Source organism: Ixodes scapularis, unplaced genomic scaffold (genome assembly GCF_016920785.2).
Source record: "Ixodes scapularis isolate PalLabHiFi unplaced genomic scaffold, ASM1692078v2 PGA_scaffold0__279_contigs__length_252992795, whole genome shotgun sequence".
Lineage (NCBI taxonomy): Eukaryota > Metazoa > Arthropoda > Arachnida > Ixodida > Ixodidae > Ixodes > Ixodes scapularis.
In genome coordinates this window covers 204,629,343-204,640,838 of record NW_024609835.1, presented here as the reverse complement: position 1 = coordinate 204,640,838, position 11,496 = coordinate 204,629,343, and the positions used below count along the sequence as shown (strand labels likewise).

At 45.9% G+C, this 11,496-nt stretch overlaps 1 pseudogene; it reads right to left on the bottom strand.

Moving 5' to 3' along the window:
* Nucleotides 1-8,190: 8,190 nt before the first annotated feature.
* Nucleotides 8,191-11,168, bottom strand: LOC121833396 (annotated as a pseudogene).
* Between the last annotated feature and the right edge of the window lie 328 nt (nucleotides 11,169-11,496).

Below are 11,496 nucleotides of genomic sequence, written 5' to 3'. Positions count from 1 at the left end.
GTAGGCTGCCCATACGCTTCACATCTTTCGTTTTTGAATTTACTGATTAAGTTGACTTCAGCAATTTACTGATTAAGTTCAGCAAATTTCTGACAGAAAAAAACTTTTTTTTTTACTATTTAAGAAGGTATTGTAAATTTTATGTGATGACACCCCTTACGTCACAATATTTCGCCTCTCTGATCGTTTAACTCACCTGCACAGAGTGCAATGGTGTATATATTACGGGTGATATTTTTTCAAGATATCTGTATTGCCTACACACACACATACCGTGAACGATCACTTTTTCTATTGCAGTCTTGCGAGGGGTTCAAACCGAGAAATATAACGTTTCGATCGCGATGACGGTTACCGATTCCTGTTGATATCAGTTTCGTTTCGGTTTTTTGCGGTTTTGCGGTAACCGGTAATATGTTTGACACCACTTTTTCAGTTTTTTCAATAATTAATTTTATTGAAATGCTCGACAGTCGTTTTCTCATAAACGATTAAATGTTGTCCCAGATATTCAACAACGAGACATTCACAATAACGAGAACTCAGAAATGTCCAAGGAGCACTTCTAATTTGTCAAAATTTACACAGGATTCTAGCTCTAACACTTGTTCACTACATCTATTTGCACTATATAGTTTAATGCCCAAGCATACACGTACCCCCAGCTAGTCCAGAAACATCGCCTTCTATATAATAAAGATAAAAATAAACATCACTACTTCGTTGTTCATCAGCGCTTGTAAACAACCCTCTGAAAGTTCTCACTGGGTGCTGGAAAAACCATTCTCCCCTTCTCGTCGCTACAGTTTGTTGCAGCCTACGATATGCAGAAAAGGCTTCGACTACACTGAAGGAAGGAATACTGCTAAGTGGAATTAAGTAATAAAATTGAGAGCTGGGCTAGTTAGTGATTTTTAAGCATAATACAAATGTGACCGCGCAAAACAAGGAAGACTACAGAAAGGAACATACAACACGGACAGCTGTGTTGTCTGTACGCGGATGATTAGATCATTATCGCGTTCCGCCGCTGCTAATTTTGCGCCCGCTTCACGAGTGGTGTTGGTTCGCCTCTGAGTTTCCCACGAGCTTCAAGTTGTTCTAAAAAGATTTGATTTAATGGTTTTTGATGACGCTCTCAAAGATTATATTTGGAACCATACATCTATTTTAACTAATTAAAAAGTTAATTATCGAATTTTAATTAATACCGACTTATCGCACAGATAAGTCACCCGCAAAATGTACCCCTGGCCGTATAACTCACCTGCACAGAACGTATAGGGGCATATTTTACACATTTCTTGTAATAAATTTGTTTCGAATAGAATATATCACCCGATTAAGTACCGCCATTCTTCCCCGGGATGTTAAGGCGGAGTGTCTCCGACACACCTGTTGCAACTAGAGATGTCACAAACATTCGTCTAGCCGGATTCCTACGCCAAACCTCAAGGTTGGAATGGTTCGACAAACTTTCAAACTTTTAGCCAGGTTCTACAAGCTTCGACTTTGTGGACAATCTGGCTAAACTTTGATACAAGCATGTATTACCAAATGCACCACTCGCTGACGGTATCTCTGTCAAATGGCCATGATATTTAAAGAACCCTCTACGAGGCCAGTCTTAAAAACTATTTTTTTAACTTTCCGGTTAATATTGGTTACCGGTAAATAATTTACAGTTACGGTTACGGTTACAGTTTTAAATATATTTCAAATAACGGTTTCGTTCCAGTTACGGTTACCGAAACAATTTCGTTTCTAAACGGTTTTAGGTTTCGGTTCAGGCTACGGTTTGAGTCCCTGGTACTTGCTCGCTCAAAAAGCCAAGTGAAAAAAAAAACAAAAAAAAAACGGATGGTTATTTTTAAGTCGATATATTTTAAATACAGCCGCAGGGTACGTATACAAAAAACGTTTAGCGAAATGAATACTATGTACGCCATTAAGTTCTCGATGCTGCATCTCACTTCTGAGTACTTTATGCTAAACTGGGAGGAAATATCACCCATTCAGATATAAGGTGTTGTCACTTTAATAAGGATTATAACTTGAAGAATGACGAATATGCAGTACTGACCGCCGTTTTCTGTTTTCTGGTGCAAAGAAATGATGAGGGCCCTACAAATAATGCGGGGGGGGGGGGGGGGGGGGGGGGAGGCGGGGGCTATACATACAAGATGTAAGCACGGTGCGCTGCAAGAATTAATTCTTTTCTAAAGTCAGTTCCAATATTGCCGCTCTAATGGTAGCAATAAGGGAATACGCTCCCCTAAATAAAGCGCACCATACTTCGTGAATTGAGGGCAACGAAGAAGAACAAACTCGCTGGAGCGAATATTTCTTGCTTTCTGCTCTGCAACATTCATACTAACGCCTCAAACCCATTTCAAATGGTCCACAAAAAAAAAAAAGTTTCTGAAAGTAGCGCGCTGCAATTTAGCTGCAGAGATACGCCTAGGCCGAGCAAGACGTGAATGAAAATATTAAGATAAAAAAAATTACCGAATTAAAAAAAAAAAAGTTTTGGACAACCTACTGCAGCATTCGCAGACAATTTTATGGCCGCGATGACCTAAGATCATATGCCGCCGAGCGATGTCGGAAGTGTTAAGCTCACGCCAGAACCAGGTTTAGGACACGTAATTAAAGAAGCGCAAAAAGGGAAGGACAAAATCGGAGAAACAAACACACTCAGCACGGGCGATACACCAAATATGACAGCAACATTGGGTGAACACTGGCCTTTCCGGCGTATGTCGACATTTTGGATCCGAGAAACTCAATACCATATCACGGTCACAAAGGTATTCCCAGAATTCATTCACACTCATATCGCGAATTCATCCAAGATCCAACAGGTCACCGTTAATCAAACCACTAAGTCCATCAAGATTAAAAAATAAGCGCCACTCATATCGCAGTGATTATCAAGGGGAAAAAAACTCACCACCCCTCACATCTCCGAAACTATAATCATCATCAATATCCTCAATATAACCGAAGTCAAGTTCACAAATATCATGAAATGTCGCCAAATCACAAATTTCAGATAATATCGCAGATATCACCCACTCGCATAAATCACGGAATGCAACAAACTAACAAATACTATGAAATATCACTGACTCACAAGTATCACGAGATATCACCGACCAGGAAATATAAAAGCGAATATCACAAACTCACTAGTATAACGATATATTGTCACGAATGACAATTGATGAGGGCAATGAAAGCTGAAGCAAACTTAACTTTTAATGGGGCGAACTTGTGCACAAAACAATATAAAAATGGCGAGCGTCGCAGCCGTCGATGGCGGCGTAACAGCAGGATCAAGCGCTGGGGCGACACGGACTCCGGCTTGCCGCGCGGAGCACCTTTTGTAGCCGTGTCGGTCCCTGCAACATTTGGCCGAGAACGTTCGGCGCGTAGAACATTCTTAGCTCGATCAGAGAAGAAAGTTCTCAAATTTTCAAGAACGCCAAATAGGCAGAATAAATAAAAGAACGTTCCGCTCTCTGGAGCCGAAGCCATATCCTCCGCGCGACAGCCAAGCACGGTAACCAGTCAGCCACGTAGGCGCCCGCTCAGCGACGCGCGTGGCATTACTCCCCCCTTTTGAAGCGCATTATTTCAATGTGATGTGCCGGGAAACAAAACAGCAAAACAAACGAAAATAATGGAAAGCTACGGAGACTTGTAAAACATACTCCCATCCAGCACAGTACAAAACGCAATTCGCAGTCCTATCGATCGTAGCACGGCTTGAGCCGCACGACGTGCACTAATTCCGGTGGGGGAGGGTAGCGAAGTCCGTTTACCGTCGAGAATCACCTCGTTGTTCAGATCCCCGAGTCGACGAAGCACTTCGTAGGGTCCGAAGTAGCGTTTCAGGAGGTTTTCGCTAGCCGCTCATTCACTCTGGAAGCGGATCCGCGTTCGCAAAGCGGTTGCGAACGCAGTTGTATAAGGGTTCAGTACAATTGCACGCGCACTCGATGACATTGAGTGCGCGTGCAATTGTACTGGATCTTTATAACACCGCGTTCGCAACCACTTTCCGAACGCGGATCCGCGTCCAGTGTGGATGAGCGGTAAGACCGCGTCGTCGTATCGAGGTCCAAACTCGCACACGGTCCCCGGGATTGAAGCGAACGTCGATCCGGCGAATGTTGTGCCGGGAAGCGTCAACACGTCGTTTATCTTGAATTCGGAGCCGGGCGAGCTGACGAACTTCTTCGGCTCGTTGAGCGTCGTCGGGGCGCCCATCGTCAGATTATTTGTGGGGTAGCATTGCGTCGAGCATGGTCGTTACTTTTCTGCCATGCACCAGCCGTAACGAGGTTACTCCTGTTGTGTCTTGCACCGCCGTGTTGTAAGCAAACGACATTTAAAGTACTGTCCTTCGAACGATTGGTGGCGCAGCAGACGATATTAGCAGACAAAGTGAAAGTTGGCACTAGTGTTATGAACACAGATGTTGTCCTCCGCGTTAATTCAGTTTCTAGGAGCACCCAGCAGGCGGCACAGGTAGCACGGCAAGCCAAGCGGTGCAGTTTTGTATCTGATACTGTCCGGGAGAGTACCGTTTACCCTTTTAACTCACGACGGTTACCAGTCTTGGTGCACTGTCCAAAGGGTTGTTTTAGAGTGCAACCATGAGAAGCCACATGTCATGGCTGACTACTTTTGCATTAAATCAATACAGACCCAATCCTGAAGGAGTTAATTATAATGCGGTACTTATGCTCGAGCACGTTTTGCTTGTGTGAGTGAGCTTAGTGAGCTTACAACAAAGAGGTAAGACCGAACAAAACGTTTGTATTTAATATCTTGCTGTCACTATTTTATGGTAACTCCGATGTGGTCCTTCGACAGTTTTATCAATGTTTTCGTCACAGGCTTATGAAAAGCGAGTGTTAAAGTTTTAGAGCTGGATAGCTAGACTGTCGTGAAATAAGAGTAGCCAGAAATGCAATTATTGTCTTTCCGACACCTACTTTCGCTGCATAAATTAAGTGCCACGGCTACTGGCTTAAGTCAAAGGAGTAAAATTGATGCGAATAAATATGCGATTCAAGATGGTCAGTAATATGCAGAGTGAGGAAACGAACTCACATTATTTTTGACGGTCAGAGCAACAACAAGCATTGTTGGCCGTCCGAAGACACTGAAAAACCTTAAGGGCATATGGGTGGGTCTCTTTTGCGTACCTTATGGGCATACCGCTGATCTTTTTGGGGCGACGACCGAATTCCGCTATGGGAGTATCCAATCTCGCGAGGGGCTCCACCTCCGAAACCTCCAGTGGAAGACGGCCTCTTCTCTGGGAACGGCCTACCTTCATATACCCGGATGAGACTGACAAGCACGGCAGTAGCAGATGGCCAATTTCGTCCGCCTTTACATTTCTGTTACCGTGCCTTCCAGAAGCGCGGTGGCACAAGAACAAATAAACAGGCCGGAGTTTCTTTTTATATGGACCGAAGCTTTATTCACTTGTATCTTCCAAAAGGTGAAGCTCACAGAGCCAAAGGAGAAAAAAGTTATACACCGTTCGAGGGTGACGACCACTTCCCGAATTTACCGAGAATATGAATTTTACCACGTGCATTTTTTTCTTCAACATGTAGGAGCAGATTCAAATTTCGTCACAATAAATCAGCAAGAGATAGGATTCCCATCCCACATAGACGAAGTCAGCGTTCGAGAATACTAGCCTTAAGAAACTCAGATCACTCTGACAAAGAAAATGTTCAACCAATTGTATTCTCTGTACGCAGCTCTAGAACAGTACATCCCTGTCACAGCTTGAACTTGAGCACACACTTTGCGACCGGTATAAAACTCGAGATAAGAAGTCGCCCCACAACAAGCAGCGGAGTTCCTCCAAACCATTCCTTTACGAGTTTGAATACCCCGATGTCGGCGGAGTGAGTTTTGCTTACCCCAAATCCGAATCTGAAGCCGGTGCTGCTTCAAAATGTCCTGTGGAAGACAATGAAATTGACCCCGATTGCCCAGTGGAAGATCTGCGCTCTAAAAAAGGCGAGCCCGGCGCGTGCCAAAACAACCATGGAATTCCTCTTAGAAAGGTAAGTTGGAACACCAAACCACTCCGTGCACTCCTAGGGGCCTGGGTAATTTTTCTAAATCTTTATTGCAAATAGCACAGCTACTGCCTAGCCGATATTTTTTTAAACAGACTCCAACGAACTCAGTATGTGTTTGTGACCTCGCATTGTCAGTTTAATTTGTACAGCTGCGTCGTGAATGGTATAAGGTAGGCAGTTCGTTTCTATGTTTTGTCGGTTGCACAACCGTGATCTATTTGAATACGTACATGCAACTGTCTACCATTTCGTACAGGCGGTGCGCCGTCGTGCGCCTTCCTACGCTCATGAGATATGGCCTACATGGATTCCACAGACAGCACCCCATGGCACTGCAGGTGCGGAGCGATCGGCAATCTCGCGTTCACCTCCATGTGAACCGTGACTGCACATTATTTGTAGAGGACGCAAACTGGAGTGTCGCTACAGTTTATTGTTAATTTTCCTGTATTTTTGTGCAGATATGAAAGCAAGTATGGATCCTGGCACTGTCTCTGAACCAAAAACCAAGAGGCCTGACTCTGATGGTTTGCCTGGGCGAGTTGAGGAGACTCGCCGGGAGCCGCGACAATGGACTGCTGCTTGACGAGTTGCTCAAGCATAAGTGCAACAGCTCCAAAGACTTGGAGGACATCAAAGTGCCCATGCGATACCAGGCAAAGTCTAGTCTGTGGATGCGCCAGAGGCTGGCAATGATTACTGCTTCTTTCGCGTACAGCGCTTTCACGCCAGCGAAAACACTCCAAACAAAAATGGGTTCATTTCACCTCAGACCTCTTCTGAGAAGGATAATGAAAGAAACGAAAATTAGGACACCGGCAATATTTCGCGGGAGCGCACATGAGGGCACCGCAAAGCAGTGCTACAAAACCAAGCTGGCTCAGCATCAGAATCTGCTGTTGAGTCAGCGCGGACTACATGTTATGCCAGCGCGGCCCTACATAGGTGCTAGTCCCGACGCACTGGTAGATTGCCAGTGCTGTGGAAAGCGGGTCATCGAGGTGAAGTGCACAAAAAGCATGGCGAAGTTTTCTGGAGACAAGGCTGAGATGAGTGTGGGCGTTGTGCGTAGTACGGGGCTGAAGCACACAATCAAGTTTCTTCTGCCAGGTGCAGGTGCAGATGGGTTTAACCGGTGGCAATCAAGCAGACCTGTTTGTGTACCTCAGAAAGGAACAAAACCAGTGATCTCTGTGGAATACAACAAAGATTCTTCTTATGATGTCTTCGTTTATCCATCACTTCCTTTCAAACCAATTGTCGCCGTTCATATTCGTGATACAGATGTCGTGTTAACAAATTCCGTCTCATCTTTTGCGTGATCATTTGGTGTTGCCTAGTTCAGCTTCTTGTTTCTCAGAAATGTGTATCTGCTGACTTGAGCAGATTTGCTTCTAGTCGTCGAGGCCTTTAGCTCCTAACTAAATTAAATATATGTTGACATATGTACAAGATTACTTAAGATGAGGGCCAGTCCATGGAGCGCCAAGCCATAGCTGCTGATGCTGCTCGTCGTATTTGCTTTGTGCGCGTGTCGCGTTGCTCCTTCATTGCGGCTCCTACCTTGCTCCGTGATGCATGAGCAACCGTGCAGTCGGTGCGCCGACATAGTCAGCAATGCCGGTTGCTACAAGCTAATTTCCATTGCCACAAAAAACTACAACAAATATTTTAGAAAACAAACGATGGATAAGAGTTAGTTTGATGTCTGAATCTCTTTTTTTATACCTAAATTGGTCGCGAGGCCCGTGTAGCGGCACTGCTCCTTTGTGAAACTTCAATGCTTACTTTTTGCGAAATTTAAAATTTGTTTCAGCGTCCTTTTAAGAATAATCATAGATGGTGTTTGTTGTTTTTTGCCACATTATGTTCTGTGTTTTGTATTCTTTTCTGCTTTGTCACACTGATATTAAAATGACACACAACATAGCAGAAGCTTTGTACTGACTACACATTTGTGAAGAAAACAATTTTACAACGCAAGGTTGCAATGACAAAAAAAAGTATAATAACCATGCACATGCCACCTAACAGTTTGTTTATAATTAACAGGCAAGCCTACTATGACCACCTACTTAAATAGAAACTTTTCCTTGTCAAAGAAGGCCTTGGTGAGGTTCACTGTGCCAGTGATTACAGTAAAACCATGCAAATGTATGGCACAAAATTCAAGTCCAAGTCAAATCGGTTCCTCAAAATCCGGGAGAGCTTCAGTCTTTGTATTGCTCTTTCCACATGCACATGGGCAGTTTTGATAGAATGATTAGTCCTTGCTTCCTCTGCGGTCAGCTGTTTTTCGATCAGGAAAGGGGTCGGATCTTTTTGATGTTTTGCTCTCTACAGATTTCGTTGAACCGAAAGCCTTTGTCGACCATGACGCTGTCGACCTGTGGGATACACTTGTCAAGTAGCTGGCTCTGTTTCGTGATATCGTCACGAATGATGATAATTCATGAGGCAACGAAAGCTTAAAAAAAATCTAAACGTGTAATGGAGTGAACTTGTGCCCAAAACAAAAAAAAGGAAGCAGAAGATAATAATGGAGCGTCGCGGGTGTCAAAGGCGGCGTAACAGCAGCATCGAACGCTGGGGCCAGACTGACTCCGCTCGCGATGCGGAGTCCCTTATGAATTCTCGTGGGTTTCTGGAACATTCCCCGTAGAACGTTCGCCTTTAGGATATTCGGAACTCGATTAGACGAGAATATTCTCGAACTCACGAGAATTCCAAGGTGAAAGTATAAACAAAAGGACATTCCGCTGACTGGAGTCGAACATAGACCTTCCGCGCGACAGTCAAAGGCGGTAACCATTCGGCCATGCACGCGCTCGCTTGGCGACGCGCGTGGCACTAATCCCACTTTTAAAAGCGCATCGTCTCGGTGCGACGTGACGGGGAAGAGAACAGTAAAACAAACACAAATGATGGCAGACTAATGAGACTATTACATCACAATCCTATCGAGCGTAATACAAACCGCCATTCATACTCCTATCGATCGTAATACGACCTGAGGCGCACGACGGGGACGATTCCAGTCGTGAATGGCGGCGTGATGATGTTCTTGTTCCGTCGGGCATCACCTCGTAATTCAGATCCCCAAGTCGACGAAGGTCGTTGTAGGTTCCGAAGTAGCGCTTCAGGAGTTTCTCGCTGAGACCACGGTAACGGATCGGTATCCACACCCACACCCTGTCTCCGGGCTGGAAGTGGACGTCCCGACGACGAGGGCTGTATCCACCAGTGTCAACACGTTGTTGGGCTTGAATCCGGAGTCTGGCGAGCTGACAGACTTTTGCCCGTTGGGAAACTACCTGGGCGACGTCGCTTCCGTCGACAGGGTTAGCATCGCGCCCAGCATTGCCGTTTCTTTGCGACCATGAACCAGTTGAAAGGGTGTAACCCCGGTTGTCTCCTGTACGACCATGTTGCAGGCAAATCTGAGGTACGGCAACACCTCGTGCCATGTCTTGCGCTCCACGTCGACGTACATGGAGATCATATCGGCGATGGTCTTGTTGAGTCTCTCCGTCAGCCCGTTGGTCTGCGGGTGGTACGCTGTGGTGCGACGATGGCTGGTGAGGCTGGGCTGAAGGATTTCTTGCGTCAGTTGAACCATTAACGATGATCAATGGTCTCAGATCAGAACTTCGGGAGCGCCGTGCCCGAGGACGATGGACTCGATGAAAAACTTGTCGACTTCCATAGCACTCCCTGAAAGAAGGGCTTTCGTTTCGGCGTTCCGCGTGAGATAATCTGTGGCGGCGACTATCCAGCGGTTTCCTTGCGTCGATGGTGGGAAAGGGCCAAGTAGTTCTATTCCGACCTGTTTGAAGGGTGCGGTCGGGTGGGTAATCGGCTGCAGAAGACCTGCCGGCTTCGTCGGCGGTTTCTCATGTCGCTGACACACGTGGCACGATCGTGTGTAGAGTTGAACGATCTTCAGGATCTTGGGTCAGTAATACCTTTCACGAATTCGGGCCAGCGCACGGTTGTAACCAGGGTCTCCAGACGCCGGGTCGTCATGGCAGGCTTAGAAGATCTGTGCTCTAAGGTCGGTAGGGATTACCAGCAGCCATGGCGAGCTGTTGTGGTCTGATCTAGTTCCGAATTCAAGGGGTTGACTCTTGGTACGGTGGCTTGCTCGGGCGTCGGCATCTTCTGCGAAGGGTAGCCTTCCGGGGCTGAGCACCTTACATGACCGGGATGTCTACCGAGAGGTACGCTTCACGGGCATAAAAATCTATACCCCGCACCTCCACCAAAATGTCAGGAATGACAATTGATGAGGCGACGAAAACTGAAAAAAATAAGCGTTTAATGTGGCGAACTTGAGCCAAAACAAAAATGAAACAGAAGATAACAATAAAGCGTCGCGGTTGTCGACAGTGGCGTAACAGCAGGATCGAACACTGGGGCGAGACTGACTCCACTCGCCATGCGGAGTCCTTTATGTGCCCTCATGGGTTTCTGGAACATTCCGCGTAGAACTTTCGGCCCGTACAACCTTCGGACTCGATCAGACGAGAATGTTCTAGAACTTACAAGAACCCCAAATTCAAAGATTAAATAAAAGGGCATTCCGCTGACTGCAATCCAACCTAGACCTTCCGCGCGACAGTCAAGCACGGTAACCATTCGGTCACGCACGCGCTCGCCCGGCCGCGCGCGTGGCAATATGGGTGACGGATGTTTTCCCACCATACCCATGGCTCACATAACTAATCAAACAACCTGGTGTCTCGTTCACTAAAACCTTTGCTGTATATGTCCGCATGTAGTGGCTGTAGGTCAGCAGCATCGAAATTAGGTCCTGCGGTCACTGGATTTCTACTTCCACGCCGGCAAGCACCATGCTTGTGTCTTGGTACTCGGAGAAGTAGGTTCTGAGGCAGCTGACCACAGCATATTTTTCAGCCAGAATATTCCGTGTTCAAATATGCTTGAAAAAATCACTACAGACTATTTAAAGATGTTGAAAATTGTGGTAGGGTGCACACCGAACAATACTGCCAAAAGTGAGAAGGTGACGCCATGGTATAACTTCATAAAGGTCAGGAGGATGGCATCGTCATTGATTAACCAGAATAGGCTGGTTGTTTGGAGCACACGTGCCTTATACACAGTTCTGTAGTGTTGTAAAATAACTCGAACGAGCACACTCCAGCCAATACAACCGATCCCTCTTATCGGAAAATTTAGAGTTGATGATCAGCCGCTCCTTCTTGGATGGGCAGCTTGTGGTGTAAACTGGGATCCCAATCTCTCTCTCTGGAATTCCTCCAGCTCTGTAGCGAGCTACAAGAAAAAAAGCAAAACAAATTGGTACAGAAAGAGCAATCCACCGCTCTCGGAATTGTTGGTCCGAGGTGTTAAA